The 23,481-nt window shown below is 45.9% G+C and overlaps 1 protein-coding gene across 4 annotated transcripts in view; it reads left to right on the top strand.

Annotated features, from left to right (window-relative positions):
• ZNF385A (zinc finger protein 385A) overlaps positions 1–23,481 on the top strand; it is a 441,621-nt gene that overhangs the window by 312,974 nt on the left and 105,166 nt on the right. The gene's annotated exons all lie outside the window — the stretch shown is intronic.

Genomic DNA, 23,481 nt, shown 5'->3' with positions numbered 1-23,481 from the left:
CGAATGTCGATTAGACCCAATAACGATTGGAAAGACACACACACTTTCATAGAACGTTCTTTAGTTTTCATTGAAGAGAACTCCGGCTGTGCCTCCTCCAGAGGAGTACAAAGTATCCAATGGGTATGACAACTAGGCATGTGCAAAAGGGAAAATTTTGTTTCGTTTCGTTTCGTTTTAATTAGTTATTTAATTAATTTTGTTAAGTTAGGTTCGTTACATGTGTTAAATCCGTTTTCGGAACTCGTTCGTTTTTGACCGAATTTCGAAAAATCCGGTCGAATTCGAAAATTCTCTCTTCAAATATAATTTCGAAATTCGATCGGAATTCGAAAAAAAAAAAAAAATTCGAATTCCAAATCGAAAACCCGCGGACGAAATTCGATCGGAATTCCAAAAAAAAAAAAAAAAATTTTTCGAATTCCAAATCGAAAACCCGCGGACGAAATTCGATCGGAATTCGAAAAAAAAATAAAAATAAAAAAAACTTCGAATTCCGATCGAATTTCGTCCGCGGGTTTTCGATTCGGAATCGAAAACGTTCGTTCGGATTCGGTAAATTCATTAATATTGCAATTCGGGAATTCGTATGCATCCGAATGTCCGAATAATGAAAAATTCGTCCGAATTTCGATTTGGAACGAAACGAAATGCACATGCCTAATGACAACCATAGATCTGTGCAATCCACCAACACTATCCCCGGTGTCACCATCCCCCCGAGAGCTGAGCCTGCTCTCCCATTGGATACACACTATGGACTAGATTCAGAAAGCCCGCCGTAAGTTTGTGCGGGCGTATTACAGATACGCTACGCCGCCGTAACTTAGTGGGGCTGGATTCACAAAGAACCTGCGCCCTAAGTTACGGCGGCGTAGCGTACATCTGTTGGCGTAAGCTTACGCCAAATTCAAATTGTCAAGAGGTGGGCGTGTTTTATGTAAATAAAACATGACCCCACGTAAATGACTTTTCTCACGAACGGCGCGTGAACGTATCCCAGTGCGCATGCTCCTAATCACGTCGCAAATAGTCAATGCTTTCGACGTGAACGTAATTTACGCAAAGCCCTATTCGCGAACGACTTACGCAAACGGCGTAAAATGTTCAAAATTCGACGCGGGAACGACGTCCATACTTAACATTGGCTATGCCTCATATAGCAGGAGTAACGTTACGCCGGAAAAAGCCTTACGCAAACGACGTAAAAAAGATCCGCCGGGCGCACGTACGCTTCTGAATCGGCGTATCCAGCTCATTTGCATATTCTACGCTGAAATCGACGGAAGCGCCACCTAGCGGCCAGCGTAAATATGCAACTAAGATACGACGGCGTAAGAGACTGAATACAGAAAGAAGATACGCCGGCGCAGCTTTGAATTTACCTAAATTCTTGCTGAATCTAGCCCTATATATACACACATGGAAAACATCCGTGAATTCGCCTTCATGCTGTGATTGCTCACACTGGCAGGAAAGGGTTAAGGAGGATGAAGATGCCACTTGTGCAAGAGTGCCCCCTAGCAGTGAAGGGGTTAAAGGTGACACACATTGCTTCTGGGCAATGAAAGGTTATTAAGGGTGAAGGTGACACTCGAGGACAGCGCTCCCTTGGAGTGAAGGGTTAATGAGGATGAAGATGACACGTGTGCCCAGTGAAGAGTTAATGAGGATGAAGATGACACGTGTGCCCAGTGAAAGGTTGATGCGGATGAAGATGACACGTGTGCCCAGTGAAGAGTTGATGAGGATGAAGATGATACGTGTGCCCAGTGAAGGGTTGATGAGGATGAAGATGACACGTGTGTACAGTGAAGAGTTAATGAGGATGAAGATGACACGTGTGCCCAGTGAAGGGTTGATGAGGATGAAGATGACACGTGTGCCCAGTGAAGGGTTGATGAGGATGAAGATGACACGTGTGCCCAGTGAAAGGTTGATGAGGACGAAGATGACACGTGTGCCCAGTGAAGGGTTGATGAGGACGAGGATGACACGTGTGCCCAGTGAAGGGTTGATGAGGATGAGGATGACACGTGTGCCCAGTGAAGGTTGATGAGGATGAAGATGACACGTGTGCCCAGTGAAGGGTTGATGAGGATGAAGATGACACGTGTGCCCAGTGAAGGGGTGATGAGGATGAAGATGACACGTGTGCCCAGTGAAGAGTTGATGAGGATGAAGATGACACGTGTGCACAGTGAAGAGTTAATGAGGATGAAGATGACACGTGTGCCCAGTGAAGGGTTGATGAGGATGAAGATGACACGTGTGCCCAGTGAAGGGTTGATGAGGATGAAGATGACACGTGTGCCCAGTGAAGGGTTGATGAGGATGAAGAAAGACACGTGTGCCCAGTGAACGGTTGATGAGGATGAAGATGACACGTGTGCCCAGTGAAGGGTTGATGAGGATGAAGATGACACGTGTGCCCAGTGAAGGGTTGATGAGGATGAAGATGACATGTGTGCCCAGTGAAGGGTTGATGAGGATGAAGATGACACGTGTACCCAGTGAAGGGGTGATGAGGATGAAGATGACACGTGTGCCCAGTGAAGGGTTGATGAGGATGAGGATGACACATGGGCACAGTGAAGGGTTGATGAGGATGAAGATGACACGTGTGCCCAGTGAAGGGTTGATGAGGATGAAGATGACACATGTGCCCAGTGAAGGGTTGATGAGGATGAAGATGACACGTGTGCCCAGTAAAGGGTTGATGAGGATGAAGATGACACGTGTGCCCAGTGAAGGGTTGATGAGGATGAAGATGACACGTGTGCCCAGTGAAGGGTTGTTGAGGATGAAGATGACACGTGTGCCCAGTGAAGAGTTGATGAGCATGAAGATGACATGTGTGCCCAGTGAAGGGTTGATGAGGATGAAGATGACACGTGTGCCCAGTGAAGGGTTGATGAGGATGAGGATGACACATGGGCACAGTGAAGGGTTGATGAGGATGAAGATGACACGTGTGCCCAGTGAAGGGTTGATGAGGATGAAGATGACACGTGTGCCCAGTGAAGGGTTGATGAGGATGAAGATGACACGTGCACAGTGAAGGGGTGATGAGGATGAAGATGACACGTGTGCCCAGTAAAGGGTTGATGAGGATGAAGATGACACGTGCACAGTGAAGGGGTGATGAGGATGAAGATGACACGTGTGCCCAGTGAAGGGGTGCTCAGATGATCAGACAGTGTGTGGGACGCGGGATGTCATGTATGGAGGACTGGAGGGTAAGGCTCTCTGTCTTCTGATCAGATCCCCGTCTCTTCCTCTCCTCCATCCCTCTTTCTCCTCCATCTGCTCTCACCGCCTCTGTGTCTCCTCACCTTCTGCTGCCTCCACTTCTCCTCCTCATGGGGAATCTGCTCTCTAATCTGTGGGGAAACATTCCTCCTGTTTTCTGTACAGTTGTGTTTGTCGTCAGGAAATTGTTTCTACATACTTGTCTGTGTGTGTTTATTCCTTTCCAGCTCGGGATCATTAACCAGTTTGTGGCCCCTATTGTATGGCAATTCATTTCTGGATGTACCCGATGTCAGGATGGAGGAGGTCAGGCTCAGTCAGTGCCCATATTCCAGATGTTGGTATACACCTGGACCAGGGATACCACCAGGGACGGGTTTACTGGGCATTCCTGGCTCTGCTGTCACATGCAGGCTTACCGGATAATCCCTTTATTGGCCACACATCTACCGGGGCTTATCTATAGATAGGCGATGGTAATTACTGCCAAACCATTGCAGTTATGGAATAAACATGCACGGCTGTTTGTTTAGTCAGTGAACAGACACGCTTGGCACTTATCACAAGGCAACAATAGCAATAGTCTGCAAAAGATCTAAGATCAGCCAAAGTCAGACTGTAGAGGTCACCGAATGCCAAAATGTATTCCTGATCTGACCGTTATCAGCCAGATAGGGCTACCATCAGCTCATCTCCATGGAGGACATTCTACTAGGCGTCTGGTAAGCCGGGTGTAGTCAGTATTTTATTTAGGTTTATGAAACACCTTTCCAAAAGGTAAGTCACCCCAAGCAGATGATGTATAATCAGAGGTCACCTTCATTAAAACCTACACATCAAGATAGATCTAGAGCAGTGATTCTCAAACTGTGTGCCCAGGGAGAATTGCAGGTGTGCCGTGGGAGAGCCATCAGCAAAGACAGGATATTTTGGGGAGACATCAGTAAAGACGGGATACTTTGAGGAGACATCAGCAAAGACAGGATATTTTGGGGAGACATCAGTAAAGACGGGATACTTTGAGGAGACATCAGCAAAGACAGGATATTTTGGGGAGACATCAGTAAAGACGGGATACTTTGGGGAGACCTCAGTAAAGACGCAATGCTTTGGGGAGACATCAGTAAAGATGGGATACTTTGGGGAGAAATCAATAAAGATAGGATACTTTGGGGAGACATCAGTAAAGATAGGATACTTTGGGGAGACATTAGTAAAGATGGGATATTTTGGGGAGACATCAGTAAAGACGGGATACTTTGAGGAGACATCAGTAAAGACGGGGTTACTTTGGGGAGACATCAGTAAAGATGGGATACTTTGGGGAGACATCAGTAAAGACGGGATACTTTGAGGAGACATCAGTAAAGACGGGATACATTGGGGAGACATCAGTAAAGACGGGATATTTTGGGGAGACATCAGTAAAGACGGGATACTTTAGTGAGACATCAGTAAAGAGGGGATACTTTGAGGAGACATCAGTAAAGACGGGATACTTTGGGAAAACATCAGTAAAGACGGTATACTTTGGGGAGACATCAGTAAAGACGCAATGCTTTGGGGAGACATCAGTAAAGATGGGATACTTTGGGGAGACATCAATAAAGATAGGATACTTTGGGGAGACATCAGTAAAGATAGGATACTTTGGGGAGACATCAGTAAAGACGGGATTTTTTGGGGAGACATCAGTAAAGATGAGATACTTTGAGGCGACATCAGTAAAGACAGGATACTTTGGGGAGACATCAGTAAAGATGGGATACTTTGGGGAGACATCAGTAAAGATGGGATACTTTGAGGAGACATCGGTAAAGACAGGCTACTTTGAGGAGACATCAGTAAAGACGGGATACTTTGGGGAGACATCAGTAAAGACAGGATCCTTTGGGGAGACATCAGTAAAGACGGGATACTTTGGGGAGACATCAGTAAAGACGGGATACTTTGGGAAAACATCATTAAAGACGGGATACTTTGGGAAAACATCAGTAAAGATGGGATACTTTGAGGAGACATCAGTAAAGACGGGATACTTTGGGGAGACTTCAGTAAAGACGGGATACTTTGGGGAGACATCAGTAAAGACAGGATACTTTGGGGAGACATCAGTAAAGACGGGATACTTTGGGGAGACATCAGTAAAGACGGGATACTTTGGGGAGACATCAGTAAAGACGGTATACTTTGGGGAGACATCAGTAAAGACGGGATACTTTGGGGAGACATCAGTAAAGACGGTATACTTTGGGGAGACATCAGTAAAGACGGGATACTTTGGGGAGACATCAGTAAAGACAGGATACTTTGGGGAGACATCAGTAAAGACGGAATATTTTGGGGATACACCAGTAAAGGCAGTCTGCAAGTCTGCAGTGGTTGGAGCGCAGCGTGAAACACAGCGCCCACCGGAAAGTGGATTACTGGGAGGAAATTACGCTTTTTCAAAGAATGCGCAATAGTAGTCCATACAAGAGAGGCCACAAAGCTGCTTTCTCAAGAGAGTGTGAACCCTGCACCTGTGTACCAACCTCTGTCTGTACCAACTTCACCAGCACCATAGAAGCACCTTCTACATTATGTATGTCTGTATCATTAACAAACAGGGTTATGTTCAAGACAGAACTCTGGCAATAAAAATTAATGGACTATTAAGTTATTTCACACGACTTGTCCCACGATTTGGGACTGCAAAGTCCTGAGCTACTAGCCAGGCCTCAAGGCATACTCGCCACCAGTTGCCCCGTCCAACCACTACCATGTCCCGCCCCCAATCCCGCCCTTAGACACGCCCTCATAAATCTCATGAAATGGCACTTAAATGTTTTATGCAGAAGTTATAAAAATAAATATTAACAACAACTTTATCCATGCCCAAAAATGCAGCCTGCCCATGTCTACCAATGCAGCATGTGTCCCCATTTTGCAGCCAGGAGTTCCCCCCACAATGCAGCCCACCTGTGCTGAGTAGGGTAGGGTAGGAAAGGAGCCGGAGCCGCCACTGCCGCGTTGTACAAACCGCGGGGAACATTACAGCTTTCAAATCAATAGCTGCCGCCACCGCGAGCGTCATATGCAACCCCTCCCCCTTGTCTGGGAATCTTTGATAGACAGATCACCCATCCAATCCTGGGATGGGTGATCTGTCTATGAAAAAAGTGCCCGGAAAAGGGGGAGGCGATGTATATGACACGCGCCGCGGAGAACACAGCTATTGAATTGATAGCTGTAATGTTCCCCGCGCTATTAACAAACAGGCGGCGGCAACAGCAGCAGCAGCAGCGACTCTCCTCTCCCTGCTCGCCCCCCTGCTCCCAGGCAGCCCACACTCGCCAGCCCTCAAAATTTACTCGCAAAATGCGAGCAGGCGAGTGAAATTTTGAGGGCTGCCCTAGGACACACCCTGCGACCAGCTTTGTTTGCATTTATGCAATGGAAATATCTGAGGTTGACGAGTTCCCTTTAAGAAGATTGGTTGGTACCAGTGAACATCATCCTGCTGTATTCTCTATTATATAAATATTTAAAGCGGTAGTAAAGTCTTCTTTTTCACTTTTACCTATAGGTAAGCCTATAATAAGACTTACCTGTAGGTAAAAAGAATACTGTGTCTCCTAAACCTGTACGGTTTGGGAGATATTCCCTTTGCATGCAGCCATTCTGAGTGCCCGGCTGAAGGTCTGGCAAACGCGGCCGGAAAGAAGTCTCACGCGCGCATGCGCGGGAGTGACAACATCGCGGCTCCGGCCTCTCACAGCGCCGGCGCCACGATACCCAGAGCACACGCTGAGGGAAAATGTCAGCTCCCTCGACGTGGACCGAGATTACCTGCCGACGCCTCATTCTAAGGTAAGTATTTCATAATGAGCTAGTATGCGATGCATACTAGCTCATTATGCCTTTTGCTTTACAGGTTTAAAAAAAGAAATAAAAAATCTGTGGGTTTACAACTGCTTTACTATAACAATGCCATATAGAAAAATCCTCCCAGCATGTGGGTGTTCCTGGAAGCTCAGTTGAAGGAGCGCAGTATGGCTACATTTAGATGTGCGGCAGACCTTGCCACCCCTCTGAAAAGTGATCTGCATCAGATCAAGTTTCAGAGGTATTTGACAGGTGGTGGTGTGGGGAGTGATGTGTGCAGCCTGTAAATGCTCCACCACCACAATGCAGTCACTTGAATGAGTTATCATCGGTGGTGCTACTGTTTACCCAAAAACGACGAGTGGTTTCATTTTAATTTGCCCCTGCAGCTTAATGAGGGCAGTAAAAACATGGCTCAGCTGCCTGTTTTTACTGCTCCTTGGCTGCAGGCGTAAGCAAGCCCTATGAGTGATAAATGATGCGGGTGGATATATTAACTAAAATTCCATAGGCTCCATTCACACTGCCTCCTAGTGGCAAGGATCACCTGATTCCTGCGGCTAGGATTGTCAATCCTAGCCGCATGCAGATCACTGCAGGTTATCGCTAGTCGTGTGATTAGTCATGAATAGCCGCGGCCGCCGACAGCCCATCATTGCTGTGTACGGGTTCAGCTATCTGCTTGTAGCTGTCAATCCCAGTCGTAGGATTCAGTAGATTCCTACTGCTGGGATTCGTATAGCGGCTAAACGCCTGTGTGAATGCCGCTGACACTAACAATGGGCAGGGCCGGATTTGCTCTCCCTGCCGCCCCAAGGCCAGATTCCACATTTCCCCCCACCCCACAAAATCAACAGAGAATGGTAACTGGATGGCAGGGGTGGCACGGTTAGTTCAAATATTTTTTGTTTCTTTTTTTTTTACTTTTTTATTACTTTTTTTTTATTTATTTGTAGCTTGTCGTTTACTTTTTTTTTGTATACTTTTCTTTTTTTTTATATATATATATATTATTTTTCTTATTCTTTACTTTTTAATTACTTTTTTATTTTATTATTTGAATTCTTAATTCTTATTTTTTTTTCACCTAACTTTATTGCTATCACACAGGAGAAAACAATTCCCTGTGTGATAGCAATTGGAGGTGACAGGTTCTCTTTATTGACCCTGTCACCTCCAAAACAAGAGTCCTAGCACTGCGCTAGAACTCCTGTCACAGCTGAGATGGGAAGAGCACAGCTCATCCCTCTCACTGTGTACATCGGGGGAGGGACAGGAGACGGACTCGGCGGCTAGGGGGAGAACGGAGTCCCGAAGACAGAGCCAGCAGAGAGAGGTATGTGGGGGCACATATTTTACAAGTGATTTCGGTGACATCGCCACAATCACTTGTTAACGAGCGAGCGGATTTCCCCACACTACATTTAGCCCTGCTAGAAAGCAACTTAACGCCCTTAACTGTATGTTCCGGCCGTTGGGGGACTCCATGCCGCTGCTGCCCCTCTGTGCCATGCCACCCCGAGGCCTGGCCTCAGTGGCCTTGTGGGAAATCCGGGCCTGACAATGGGGCATTATTCCTCCTACTGGCCCAGATTCAGTAAGAATTGCGCCTAAATTACGGAGGCACAGGGCAACGATTTTGCCCTGCGCCCCCGCAAATTTGCGCCGCTGCCCTCGATTCACGGAGCAGTAGCTCCGTAAATTGCGAGGGCGCGCCGGCAAAATTGCCCGGCGTAAGCGCGCGCAATTTAAATGATCCCGCAGGGGGCGGGAATCATTTCAATTAGGCGCGTTCCCGCGCCGATCGTAAAGCGCATGCGCCGTCGGGATACTTTCCCGACGTGCATTGCGGCAAATAACGTCGCAAGGACATCATTTGCTTCAAAGTGAACGTGAATGGCGTCCAGCGCCTTTCACGAATCACTTACGCAAACGACGTGAAATTCAAATTTCACAACGCGGGAATGGCGGGTATACTTTAGCATTGGCTGCCCCTACTATTAGAAGGGGCAGCCTTACGCTAAAGACGCCGTACGGAAACTCCGTAACTTGCGTACGCAGGGCTAGCGCAACATTGTGAATCGGTGTTAGTATGCAATTTGCATACTATACACTGAGCACAATGGGAGCGCCCCCTAGCGGTCATCGCAAGAATGCAGCCTAAAATCGACTGCAGCCTAAAACGCAGATTTTAGGCTGCAGTCGGCGTTACGATGTTCCTGAATCAGGAGCATTCGTAACGCCGGCGCAAGCAAGCAATTGCGCTGCGTAATTATGGTTATGCAGGCGCAATTGCTCTCTGAATCCGGGCCATTGACACTAACAATGGGGTACTATTCCTCCCACTGACACCTATTATATAATATTTTTTACACCCACTGACATCCAAGCCTATGGCATTGTTTACCCCCACCAATGCCAGGGCATTTTTTACTGGTCATAGTCCGGCCCCTCTAAAGTTTGAAGGGCAGTAATCTGTCAGACCCCTGCCCTAGACTAAATGAGGAGTTGCCCCTTGCTGTATGGGTGCAGCCCCACTGCAAGGGAGGACTTTTCCCAGAGTTGCAGTGTAAAGGATCTTGAGATCTCGTGCGTTCATTGCTCGCTGTCCCAGGAAAAGCAGCACCACCAGCATCTGCTTGTACCTCCCATGACCCCCCATCTCCAATTTACTGAATAGAAATAGAAGCAATCATGACACACAGCTGTGCTCAGCTATCATGTTTGTATACTTACTAGGCAGTGTAGGCGCTTCGGAGCCTGAGAGAGGTCATATGTGCTTCTCCTGGGCACTGTAAAGCATTTGTAGCCCATAAACTGAAGAGACGGTGATATTTGTAACTTTAATTGCATCCCTATATCTCTGTATCCCATGCTAGCTAATAGGTGAAACAGATACCTCCCAAAGAGATCTCTGACAATGCCTTCACCTTCCTTTCTCCCAAGAAGCCCGGCTCCAACTTTAACTAGGCATCATTTGGAGTCAATGGGCTAGATTCAGGTACAATTGCGCTTTTTTTACGGAGGCGCAGGGCAACGTTTTTGCCCTGCGCCCCCGCAAATTTACTGCGCTGCCCTTGATTCACGAAGCAGCAGCTCCGTAAATTGCGCGGGCGCGCCGACAAAATGCCCAGCGTAAGCACGCGCAATTTAAATGATCACGTAGGGGGCAGGAATCATTTAAATTAGGCACGTTCCCGCGCCGATCGTAGAGCGCATGCTCCGTTGGGAAACTTTCCCGACGTGCATTGCGGCAAATGACGTCGCGAGGACGTCATTTGCTTCAAAGTGAACGTGAATGGCGTCCAGCGCCATTCACGAATCACTTACGCAAACTACGTAAATTTGAAATTTCGCGACGCGGGAACGACGGGTATACGTAACATTGGCTGCCCCTAATAGCAGGGGCAGCCTTACGCGAAAAACGCCGTACGGAAACAACGTAAACTGCGTACGCAGGGCTCGCGTAACGTTGTGAATCGGCGTTAGTATGCAATTTGCATACTATACGCTGAGCACAACGGGAACGCCACCTAGCGGCCATCGCTAGAATGCAGCCTAAGATATGCGGGCACAAGAGCCTTATGCCGCGCATATCTTAGGCTGCAGTCGGCGTAACGAGGTTCCTGAATCAGGAGCATTCGTTATGCCGGGGCAAGTAAGCAATTGCGCTGTGTAACTATGGTTACACGGGCGCAATTGCTTCTTGAATCCAGGCCAGAATTTACATCTAGAATACGATGCTGGCCCAGGGGTGATAGTCATGTAAATTCAGATGCATGCTTGATAGTCTCTATGGCCCCGATTCTCAAAGGAGATACAACGGCGTATCTCCAGATACACCGTCGTATCTCTGAGTCTGAGCCGTCGTATCTATGCGCCTGGTTCTTAGAATCAGTTACGCATAGATTTCTATTAGGTCCGACCGGCGTAAGTCTCTTACGCCGTCGGATCTTAACTGCATATTTACGCTGGCCGCTAGGGACGTGTACGCTGATTTACGCATAGAAATATGTAAATCAGCTAGATACGCAAATTCACGAACGTACGCCTGGCCGACGCAGTACAGATACGCCGTTTACCTTAGGCTTTTCCTGGCGTAAAGTTACCCCTGCTATATGAGGCGTACATGCGGCAAATGATGCCTCTTAACTGCATATTTACGCTGGCCGCTAGGGGCGTGTACGCTGATTTACGCCTAGAAATATGTAAATCAGCTAGATACGCAAATTCACGAACGTACGCCTGGCCGACGCAGTACAGATACGCCGTTTACGTTAGGCTTTTCCCGGCGTAAAGTTACCCCTGCTATATGAGCCGTACATGCGGCGTACCAATGTTAAGTATGGCGTCGAATTTTGAAAATTTTACGTCGTTTGCGTAAGTCGTCCGTGAATGGGGCTGGACGTCATTTACGTTCACGTCGAAACCATTACGTCCTTGCGGCGTACTTTGGAGCAATGCACACTGGGATATGTCCACGGACGGCGCATGCGCCGTTCGTAAAAAGCGTCATTTACGTGGGGTCACATAACATTTACATAACACACGCCCACATCTTCCAAATTTGAATTAGGCGGGCTTACGCCGGCCTATTTACGCTACGCCGCCGCAACTTACGGAGCAAGTGCTTTGAGAATACTGTGCCAGATTCACAGAAGAGATACGCCGCGTTGTATCTTAATTTGTGATTCACAAACAAGATACGACGGCTTTTGGCTAAGATCCGACAGGCTTACGGCTTCCTACGCCTTCGGATCTTAGGCTGCAATATTTCGGCCGCCGCTGGGTGGAGTTCGCGTCGTTTTCCAGCGTCGGGTATGCAAATGAGCTTTTACGGCGATCCGCGAAGGTTTTCGCGTTCGTTACGTCGTCGCTAGTCATTTTTTCCCGTCGCAAAGTTAAGCCTGTTTTTACATGGCTTAACTTTAGACGAGCCATGTTAAAGTATGGCCGTCGTTCCCGCGTCGAATTTCAAAAAATTAAGACGTCCGGGAATACGAAAGTAAGCTACGCACGTTGACATCACTTCGCGCAAAGCACGGCGGGAATTTCAAAACGGAGCAGTACGTCTGGCGCGGGAGCGCGCCTAATTTAAATGGTACACGCCCCATTTGAATTAGGCGGGCTTGCGCCGGACGCCTTTACGCTACACCACCGTAAGTTTACAGGCAAGTGCTTTGTGAATCAAGCACTTACGCTGAAAACTTGCGGCGGTGTAACGTAAACGGGATACGTTACGCCGCGGCGCAGGTTCCTGAATCTGGCCCACTGCACTTGCCCGTCTAAGTTGCGGAGGCGTAATGTAAATAGGATACGTTACGCCCGCACAAAGATACGCCGATCTACGAGAATCTGGGCCTATGTCTTGTGTATACATGTGATGTCTCTCACAGATCAACCCCTTGCTGCTTTCTACAGCTGACTCTCCAGAAAGATACATTGTACAGTGGGAGTGATAGATAACTGGGGGGATAATGGACTAAGAAAATGCTTCCTCCTGTCTGCAGCAGACCGATAACATCATTCTCTAAACAATGAATAGGCAACCTTGGCATTCCAGCTGTGCTCAATCTACAAATCCCACTAGGAATTGCAAGAGTCTGGACAGCCATAGGCGTGACTCCCAGGGTCAGGGGCGTGTTGGGATTTGTTTCACCACAGCTGTAGTCATGCGTTTCCCCACTTCTGCTTTAAACACTAAAAGGAAAGTATTAGGCTTCATTTCCACTGGCGTTTTTACAGCCACTGTTGTTAGCCTTTTTTACAGCTTAAAAACGCCTGTCCATGTTAATTTTTTTGTGAGCTGGAGCTCAAAAACGCAGCGGTAGCGTTTTTGGGCGTTTTTGAGCGTTTTCGCGCGTTTTTGAGCGTTTTTTAATGTCTGGCGTTTTTACAGCTCTATTGCTGGAGCCACAGAATGCCCTGGTCCCGCATTTTTTTTACAGCTCAAAAATGCCTATGCCATTTGCAGCTCAAAAACGCCTATGTGGGCATGATGCCATAGAATAACATGGACAGGCGTTTTTAAGCTGTAAAAAACGCTCAGAAAAGTGGCTGTAAAAACACCAGTGGAAATTAAGCCTAATGGCGCGTACACACGACCGTTATTCATGTCAAAACGACGAGAAAAAATAGAACAGGTTCTAAATTTTTAACGGTCTTTTTTACTCGTCGAGAAAAATGCTCTGGAGCCTACACACGACTGTTTTTCACCACCAATTAAAAAAATTGCATTTTTCTCGTCATTAAAAAAACGGTCGTGTGTACGCGGCATTAGGCTCCATGCACACTGGAGCTAATAATACGTTTTTTGGAGTTTGGGCGTTTTTTTTTAAAAGCCCATAAACTCCACTCTATGTTATCCTATGTGTCCATGCACACACGGATGTTTTTGGACGTTTATCAGCAGTGGAGTTTATGGGATGTTTTCTGAACGCCCTAAAATCACGTTCAGGAGCTGTTTTTCTGACCACAAAAGACGCCAAACGCTCATAAACGCTGATAAACGTAGATAAACGCTCAAAAACTTGGCTCACCAGCGTTTTTTTTATGTTTTTGATCCATTAAAGAAAAAAAAGTGGGAAAAACGCTACAAAACGCTAATAAACGCTATTGCAAATACTTTAAAAAAACTTTGAAAGACTCACTGCAACGCTACTGGCATTTTTATAACATTATTTTAGCCTCCAGTGTGCATGGAGCCTAATCATTCTTATCTTATTGTTGCTAAAGGACCAGACCCCTTTTTGCGATTCGCCACTGCGTCGCTTTAACTGACAATTGTGCGGTGGTGCGACTTAGCTCCCAAACAAAATTGACGTCCTTTTTTTCCCACAAATAGAGCTTTCTTTTGGTGGTATTTGATTACCTCTGCAGTTTTTGCGCTATAAACAAAAATAGAGTGACAATTTTGAAAAAAAAAACAATATTTTGTTACTTTTTGCTATTATAAATATCCCCCAAAAAATATATTTTTTTTTTCCCTCAGCTTAGGCCGATATATATTCTTCTACATATTGGTAAAAACCATCACAATAAGTGTTTATAGAATGGTTTGCACAAAAGTTATAGCATCTACAAAATAGGGGATAGTCTTATGCCATTTTTATTAATAATTTTTTTTTTACTAGTAATAGCAGTGATCAGCGATTTTTTTTTTTTTTTTTGTGACTGTGACATTATGGTGGACACATCGGACCCTTTTGACAAATTTTTGGGACCATTGTCATTTTTTACAGCGATCAGTGCTATAAAAATGTACTGATTACTGTGAAAATGACACTGGCAGTGAAGGAGTTAACCAGTAGGTGGCGCTAAGGGGTTAATTGTTCCCTAATGCTTCTAACTGTAGGGGGGAATGAGCTGTGTGTGACATGACACTGATCTCCGCTCCGAGATCAGTGTCATTGTCACTAGGCAGAGTGGGGAGATGCTTGTTTACATAAGCATCTCCCCGCTCTATCTCTCCGTGAGACGATCGCGGGTGTCCCCGCGGCGATCGAGTCCGCGTGACCCGCGGTCGGGCTCACAAAGAAAGCAGCAGGGTCGCGAGCGCGACCACGCGGCGGCATCTTAGGCTCCATTCACACCTAGGCGTAGGGCGTACAGGCGATTTTTACCGACGTTTTTGTCGCGCGTATATGCGCGTTTGCGCGCGTATGCGCGCGTTTTCGCACAGTGGCGTTCAACGTTTTTGTACTTTGTCTTTTTCCATATTAGCCAATAAGAAAAATGATCATCCCTGACATCACTTGTTGCTCTCCTAGGAATTTTTTATTCCTCTTCCTGGGATTTCAGCAACACAGGCGTCAAAACGCTTGTACAAGCGCTTGTTTACGCGCAATACGCGCGTATCAGGCGTTTTACATTGACTTCAATGTAAAAAAAAACGCTCAAATACGCGCATATCGCGCGCTAGGAGCGACAAAAAAGGGTCCGGAACTTTTTTGAGCTACAGGCTACAGGCGTTTAGGCGTTCAGATGTGAACCATCCCCATTGCCTTTCATTACTTTTCGTCCCTCTGGCGTTTGTGCGCGTCGCGCTACAGGCGTAAAAACGCCTAGGTGTGAATGGAGCCTTAAAGGGGACGTACCTGTGCGTACCTATGCCTGTCCGTGCTATTCTGCTGACGTAAATATACAGGAGGCCGTCCATAAGCGGGTAAACATCTACCAGAGTCTTTTGTACTATTCATTAAAGCTGAACTCCGGGACAATTATTTATTTTTACTATGCAGTGGGGCTGTGCCTGCACTACATGGGTTAAAGGGGTTGTAAAGGAAAACATTTATTTTCATAATAAGCATCCTTTACCTGCAGACATTCCTCTTTTCACTTCCTCATTGTTCGTTTTTGCTCAGAAGTTGCTCTATTTCTTCTCTGTTCTGTTCACTTCCTGCTTGTCTGATTTTACTCACCACCGTGATGGGAGGCTTTACTGCGGTGGTCAGTTACATGCTCGCCCCTCCTGGGAACTACATCTGTGTGGGAGGAAGCTCTCTACGTGTTAGAGACTTCAAGGAGGTGTGAATTACTGGGCGTGCCGCAATGCATACTGGGAAATGTAGTTCTTACATGAACGAGCACCACAAACCAGGAAGTGAATGAGAGAACAGAAACTAGAACGCCGGAGGTGATATAAATGAAGGAATTTAATAGGTATTTACTTGTTTTTTAACAGAATCATTACACTATTCTGTCTGTCTACCTTGCAGACATTAATTTTAGGCCAAACATTTTTTTCCTTTACAACTCCTTCAAGCTTTTTTTGTCTTGGTGTTCAGAAATCCGAGATATACTCACCTAATCCTCTGATCCTTCCAGCACAAGAGAGATTCCTATTGCTGCTGCACCCCCCACCCTCTGCAGACGAGCAGTCTTGTGCGATGGACTATTCCTGACGTCATCACGTCCATAGATCGACTCTGGACATGAAGACGTCAGGAGCATTCCACTACTGGATGTGGGGAAGCAACATATTCTGGAGAATTGAAGGATCAGGTGAGTATGGGCACCCCTAGAGAAAACAAGCAGTTAATTAATGCAGTGCATACACACCTATATGACTGCATTATCGGTCCTATGCTGCTGCAGTTTCCTGCCGAGAACTGAGCTGTCACATGACCTCTGATAACTCAGTTTTTGGGTCCGCTCTGAGCAGAGATGATGACTCTGTGCTCTGCCCCTCCTGCCCTCAGTGGAGCACCGGGCTGGGGAAAGGGCAGAATCGGCTGGCTCAGGCTTCTATGTGAATCCCAACATTATTGTCAGGATAATCCAGAGACTGGAGCGGCTCTGGGATGTCAGCCGACAGTGAACTTTAACTTGGTCAGAAGAATGCAAAAGTAAAGGCACTACTGTGACCCACAAGAGAAACACGACTAAAAGAACTCTGTCCTTACTTCTCTTTTGAATTGTTGATGATTTAAAGGGGAGTTCCAGCCTTTTTTTAAGTTTATTAAAAGTCAGCAGCTACAAAAAGTGTAGCTGCTGGCTTTTAATAAACATTCCTAGTGTGGGTAGGCATGTGCATTTCGTTTCGTTCCGAATCGAATTTCGGACGAATTTTTCATTATTCGGATGCATACGAATTCCCGAATTGCAATATTAATGAATTTACCGAATCCGAATGAACGTTTTCGATTCCGAATCGAAAACCCGCGGAATTCGATTTTTTTTTTTTTGAATTCCGATCGAATTTCGTCCGCGGGTTTTCGATTTGGAATTCGAAAAAAAAATTTCGTCCGCGGGTTTTCGATTTGGAATTCAAAATTTTTTTTTCGAATTCCGATCGAATTTCGAAATTATATTCGAAAAGAGACTATTTGATTTTTCGAAATTCGGTCGAAAACGAACGAATTCCGAAAACGGTCGAAATATTTTCGAATTCGACCGGATTTTTCGAAATTCGGTCGAAAACGAACGAGTTCCGAAAACGAATTTAACACATGTAACGAACCTAACTTAACGAAATTAATTAAATAACGAATTAAAACGAAACGAAATTTTCCCTTTTGCACATGCCTATGCTTTCGGCTTCACGGCCGGGCACCCACTGCGCATGCGCGAGCGGCACTGCGCATGCGCGAGCGGCGCGGCGCCGTCCGATTGGACAGGCGCCCGCCTACAGGGAGGGGCTGCAAGAAGGCGATTAAGCTAATCGCCTTTCCAGCCCCTCGGGGGCGTCTTCATTCCTAGTGTGGGCACCCGGCAGTGACAGCTTTCGGCTTCACGGCCGGGCACCCAGTGCGCGAGCGGCGCCTTCCGATTGGACAGGCGCCCGCCTACAGGGAGGGGCTGCAAGAAGGCGATTAAGCTAATCGCCTTTCCAGCCCCTCGGCGGAAGGAGGAAGTGGGACAGGAAGTCCCCTTCTCCTGAAGCCCCCCCCCCAAAAAATTACATGCCAAATGTGGCATGTAAGGGGGCGAGGAGTGGGTTAAGCGGAAGTTCCATTTTTAGGTGGAACTCCGCTTTAATTGGGAATTCCCTATTTACTGAACCAGCTCACTCTGCTGGTGAATTCAGGTATTGCAGCAAATTATATTCTATCTTAATAGACTTGGGTCGATGAAGCCCTTCACATAAGAACCGGATTAGGTCATACTTAGAGCTTACAGGTAGATGAACAAAATGGGTGGGGGAGAAGGAAAGGTAAATATTAATTTGGACTAAGCACAGGTTTACTTTAAGCCTTTTCCCATAACATCTTCCCTACCTGTGCTGACATCTCGGGTGTATGTCCCCCATGGCTGTATCTATGTTGGGTACTCCCACACTCACAAAAGTGAGAAAAGAAGCGTCTTAGCAGGTGAGGATTACAAGAGTTAATAGAGGGTTATAAATATATCATGATGCAGCAGTATGCTTCATTACTCATTCATCGCTAGGAAAGCCATTCGGCGGGGAAGTAAGCAACAACAAAAAACCTTTCATTAGTATTCATTAGGGAGGAAAAACTGTAGGTGCATCAGTGACCAGGTCATTGATGGATATAAGTCATTGTGGCTAAGTGCTTGACACTCCTGCCTTGCAGCACTTGGGTCCACAGTTCAAATCCCAAACAGGATACTATCTGCATGGAGTTTGTATGTACTTCTTGTGCTTGTGTGGATTTCCTCTGGTTTCTTCCCACACTCCAAAGACATGATGGTAGGTAAATTGGCACTACTATGTATGCATGGGATAGGGACCTTAAATTGTAAGCTCATTGGGGGCAAGGGCTGATGTAAATGCATGGTATGTAAAGGGCTGCCTGTGTAGCTGGCATTATATAAATACCTGAAATAAAGCGAAGGGAGGCTAGTTTCTGGGCAGTGATGCTGAACCTGTAATACAGTGACGGAAAAAAGTATTTGATCCCCAGACATTTCTTGTAGTTGTCCACCAGGTTTGCACACATCTCAGGGGGGATTTTGTCCCAGTCCTCTTTGCAGATCCTCTCCAAGTCTTTAAGGTTTCGAGGCTGACATTTTATAACTCGAACCTTCAGCTCCCGCCGCATATTTTCTATAGGATTAAGGTCTGGAGACTATCTAGGTCGCTCCAGGACCTTAAAGCGGGAGTTCACCCGAAAATGTTTTTTTTTAACCTTAGATTGATGCTCATTTTGTCTAGGGGAATCGGCTAGTTTTTTTAAAAACGAAGCAGTACTTACCGTTTTAGAGATAGATCTTCTCCGCCGCTTCCGGGTATGGTCTTCGGGACTGGGCGTTCCTATTTGATTGACAGTCTTCCGAAAGGCTTCCGACGGTCGCATACATCGCGTCACGAGTAGCCGAAAGAAGCCAAACTCGGTGCGGCTCTATACGGCGCCTGCACACTGACTTTCGGCTACTTTCGGAAAATCGTGACGCGATAGATGCGACCGTCAGAAGCCTGTCGGAAGCCTGTCAATCAAATAGGAACGCCCAGTCCTGCAGCCCATACCCGTAAGTGGCGGAGAAGATCGCTCTCTAAAACGGTAAGTACTGCTTCGTTTTTAAAAAAACTAGCCGATTCCCCTTGACAAAATGAGCATCAATCTAATGTTAAAAATGTACATTTCCGGGTGAACCTCCACTTTAATGTGCTTCTTCTTGAGCCACTCCTTTGTTGCCATGGCCGTGTGTTTTGGGTCATTGTCCATCTACGACCCATTTTCAATGCCCTGACTGGGGTAAGGAGGTTCTCATCCAAGATTTGACGGTACATGGCCCCGTCCCTCATCTCTTTGATGCGGTGAAGTTGCCCTGTCCCCTTGAAAAAATTAAAACCCCAAAGCATAATGTTTCCACCTCCATGTTTAAAGGTGGGTATGGTGATCTTGGGGATCATAGGCAGCATTCCAAAGAGTTGATGCCAAAGAGCTGGATTTTTGGTCTTATCTAAACACAACACTTTCACCCAGTTCTCCTCTGAATCATTCAGATGTTCATTAGCAAACTTCAGGCGGGCCTGTACATGTGCTTTCTTAAGCAGGGGGACCTTGTGGATGCTGCAGGCTTCCCGTCCTTCATGGCGCAGTGGGTTACCAATTGTTATCTTGGTGACTATGGTCTCAGCTGCCTTGAGTTCATTGATAAGATTCTCACGTGTAGTTCTGGACTGATTCCTCACCAATCTCATGATCATTGAAACGCCACAAGGTGAGATCTTGCATGGAGCCCCTCCTGCCCACCCCTTGTCCCGGCCCTGCTTACCGCAACTGTTTTGTTTACACTTCAGCTGTCAGCAATGGTACAAATTATTGAAAAGTTATTTACAAATGAAATACATTTATTTTTGTTGAATTTTTCAATGTGAAACGTGTAAATATATGTTAGGCGTAAAAATGTTAACGAACAAAGCAAACAAAAAACAGGAAAATTATAATTAAATGGAGAAGGAGAATAAGGAGTTATTTAAGGCTGATTAGAGTAAATTAAGGGTTAATAAGGAGTAAAACAGGGGAACATTTAATAAAAACGAAAAAATAATATTTTTTCTTACTTGACAGGTTGCTTTAAACTGACTTCATCTTCAGATCGAAGTTCGTCCCTTTGATCTGTAGATGAATAAAGATACAATGTTTCTTTTCATCTTTCTGTTTTGGTGGCTAAGCAATGTTGTTGATAAACGTTGCCGGCTGTTTTTTTTTTTTTGACAGCTCCAATTGCAGGGACTTCGTTTTACACTTCAGCTGTCAACAGGGGAACCCAACTGACAGCTGATTAAGTCATCGGTTGTTAAGGATGCGGAGGCCCCGCTCCTTAACAACCAATAATTTCTGGCTTTTTTTCATTTTTCATATTTTTTTTACATTTCAGCTGTCAGTGAGGAATCCTGACATTCTGCATTCTCTGCATTAAGGTAAAAAAAAACTTCTGTGTGCAGCACCCCCTTTGCCCCCCCCAATACTTACCTGAGCCTCCTTCTAAAGGGGTTGTAAAGTTAATTTTATATACATTTTTTTAAATAACAAACATGCTATACTTACATCCACTGTGTCCACAGAGTGTCCCCAAACCTGGTCTTCTGGGGTCTCAGCTCCTCCATGCAAGAACTCAACACCTTCATGCGAGCAAGCTCGTATGGTGTTGAGTTCCTGCGGGCGTGCTCCCGTGATACAGCTATTGCCACTCACTGTATCACTCGGCCCCGCCCCCGGCACGCCACGTCTTTGGATGTGATTGACAGCAGCGTGAGCCTATGGCTGCGCTGCTTTCAATCCATCCAGTTTTTCCAATCAAAGGCCAGGCTCAGAAACAAGGAGGATGACAGGGGCGAGCGCACTTTCGAGAGCTCAGTTAAGTAAAACCGGAGCTCGGGGGGGGGGGGGGGCGGATTATTTTCAAATGTTTTTTCACCTTAATGCATAGGATGCATTGAGGTGAAAAAACATTTATATTTACAACCCCTTTAAGCCAGTGACCTGCTCTCCCGGGTCTCTCTCTCCTCATTGGCTCACACAGCAGCAAGAGCCATTGGCTCCTGGTGCTGTCAATCACAGCCAGTGAGCCAATGAACAGAGAAACAGAGAGCAAGGGTGGGGTCGAGACACTCTCTGTGAATGGACACACAGAACGTGGCTCAGGAGTGAGCCTGCTCAAGTACCCTCATAGCAAGAGGCTTACTATTTACTGCAGGAAATCATAGGTTGAAACCAACTGCATGTGTGAATGGGGCCTAGTGCCCCGTACACACCATCACTTTATGTGATGAAAAAAAATGACGTTTTTAAAAACGTCACTTTAAATTACAGTGTGTGGGGAAAACGTTGTTTTATGTCTTGTAAAAAACTACCAAAAAAAATTGAAGCATGCTTCAATTTTATGTGTCGTTTTTCAAAACGTCATTTTTTACTTCACAGAAATTGACCGTGTGTAGCAAAAACGTCGTTTAAAACAACGTTTTTTCATCCGCACATGCCCAGAAGCTACTTATGAAGCGAGCTTCAATGGAAAAACGTGGTGGAACGTAACCTCGCTTTGCTAGAACATTGTGAGAAAAACGATGGTGTGTAGGCAACTTCGTCTTTGAAAATTGAAGTTTCAAAAACGTCATTTATTTTTTTACTTCACAGAAAATGTCGTTTTTTTTCATCACATAAAGTGATGGTGTGTATGGGGCATAAGTGTGAGCTCAAATAGTGTGTCAGCTCCTCAGTAATCCTCTCACAGGCTGGAAATCTAAAATTTTACAACAGTTTATACCGCTAATGTGTCAGGAGGATAAGAACTGTATTTTATACATGGGATCCTCGGAGCCAGTATTGTGTCATGCTTGATGAGAAATCCTAATGTGTTTTAAAAGCTTCCATTTTCCATCTGCTAAGTTAGCCAACGAATTCTATCACTTTATTTCCAAACTTGCCGTATTCATCAGCGGCTAGCGCCGAATAGTACTCTGCTGCTATTATGTGAAAATGAAAAGCTGATCAGAGGGTGGAAACTGTGCTTTATTTTTAGATAAAACAAATGAACAGCAGGGTAAGGTTGGTGTGAGGCACTAATGCTGCGATCCTGAATAGCCGAGTCATAATTGTATTTCAGTGGCATTAAAGTATGTTTGATGAATTGAGCGGGCCATGGCAGGAGGCACCGCAGGCTGGCAGTAGATGGAGCACAATGCACCTCTGTCTACTTTTCCACACGCACGTGAAATTGTGTCAGCGCTTGCGGAATACAGTGTTGTAGCCTTGAAAGATGTCTGAAAAACGAGTTGGTTTTCTATTGTTGTGAGATAGGATGAGGTGTGCAGTCCAAGGTGAAATAACAATGTCATAAACAGAAAACTCAAAGACATTTTTTTCTTTAGCCCCCGGTTATGGTAGGCCCCGGTTATGGTAGGCCCCGGTGATATGCCTTGTTGTGCAGAGCAAGCTGCGCTAAATGATTTGAGTAAATATCCAGCCTGTCACTTTACTGACAGCCAGTGATATCACTGTGTCCTCGGAACAAAACGTATGTCACACATGACAAGGTGAAGATTTTCACATCTCTATTTCTAGTGCAGATTTGGAAACATAAAGGGGAGCATCTGCCATAGTCTTATGCCGCGTACACACGACCGTTTTTCATGACGAGAAAAATGCATTTTTTTTTAATTGGTCGTTAAAAACGATCGTGTGTAGGCTCCAGAGCATTTTTCTTGACGAGAAAAATGGGCATTAAAAATTTAGAACCTGCTCTATTTTTTCTCGTCGTGAAAAACGGTCGTGTGTAGGCTTTGGCAATGGAGAAAAAAACGCGCATGCTCAAAAGCAAGTTATGAGAAGGGAAATTAGCATAATCAGCCCAAAGGGTGGCGCTTTTCGAATGGAACTTCCCCTTTATACGTGTTGTACGTCACCGCGCTTTGCTTGAGCATTTTTTATCACGATCGTGAATGCAAGGCAGGCTTGACAAGAATCACGTCGAGAAAAACTTCGTTTTTTTCCATGACATGAAAAACGGTTGTCTGTACGCGGCATTATACATAAGATTCAATTCACAAAGCATAGGGGGCCAGATTCACAGAACAGATACAACGGCGTATCTCCTGATACACCGTCGTATCTGTTGTTCTATCTATGCGGCTGATTCATAGAATCAGTTCCGCATAGATAGCCCTAAGATCCGACAGGTGTAATTGACTTACACTGTCGGATCTTAGGATGCAGTACCTCGGCCGCCGCTGGGTGGAGTTTGCGTCGTATTCCAGCGTCGAGTATGCAAATTAGCAGTTACGGCGATCCACAAAGGTTTTTCCCGTCGTTACGTCGGCGCAAGTTGTAGTTTCCCGTCGCAAAGTTAGGGGTGCTATTAACATGGTGTAAAATTACTCCACCATGTTAAAGTATGCCCGTCGTTCCCGCGTCGCTTTTGAATTTTTTTTTTCCCGGCATAAGTAAGTTACGCACG

The sequence above is a fragment of the Rana temporaria genome, chromosome 2 (assembly GCF_905171775.1).
Source record: "Rana temporaria chromosome 2, aRanTem1.1, whole genome shotgun sequence".
In the NCBI taxonomy this organism is placed as follows: Eukaryota; Metazoa; Chordata; class Amphibia; order Anura; family Ranidae; genus Rana; species Rana temporaria.
This window is presented reverse-complemented; position numbering and strand designations above follow the sequence as displayed.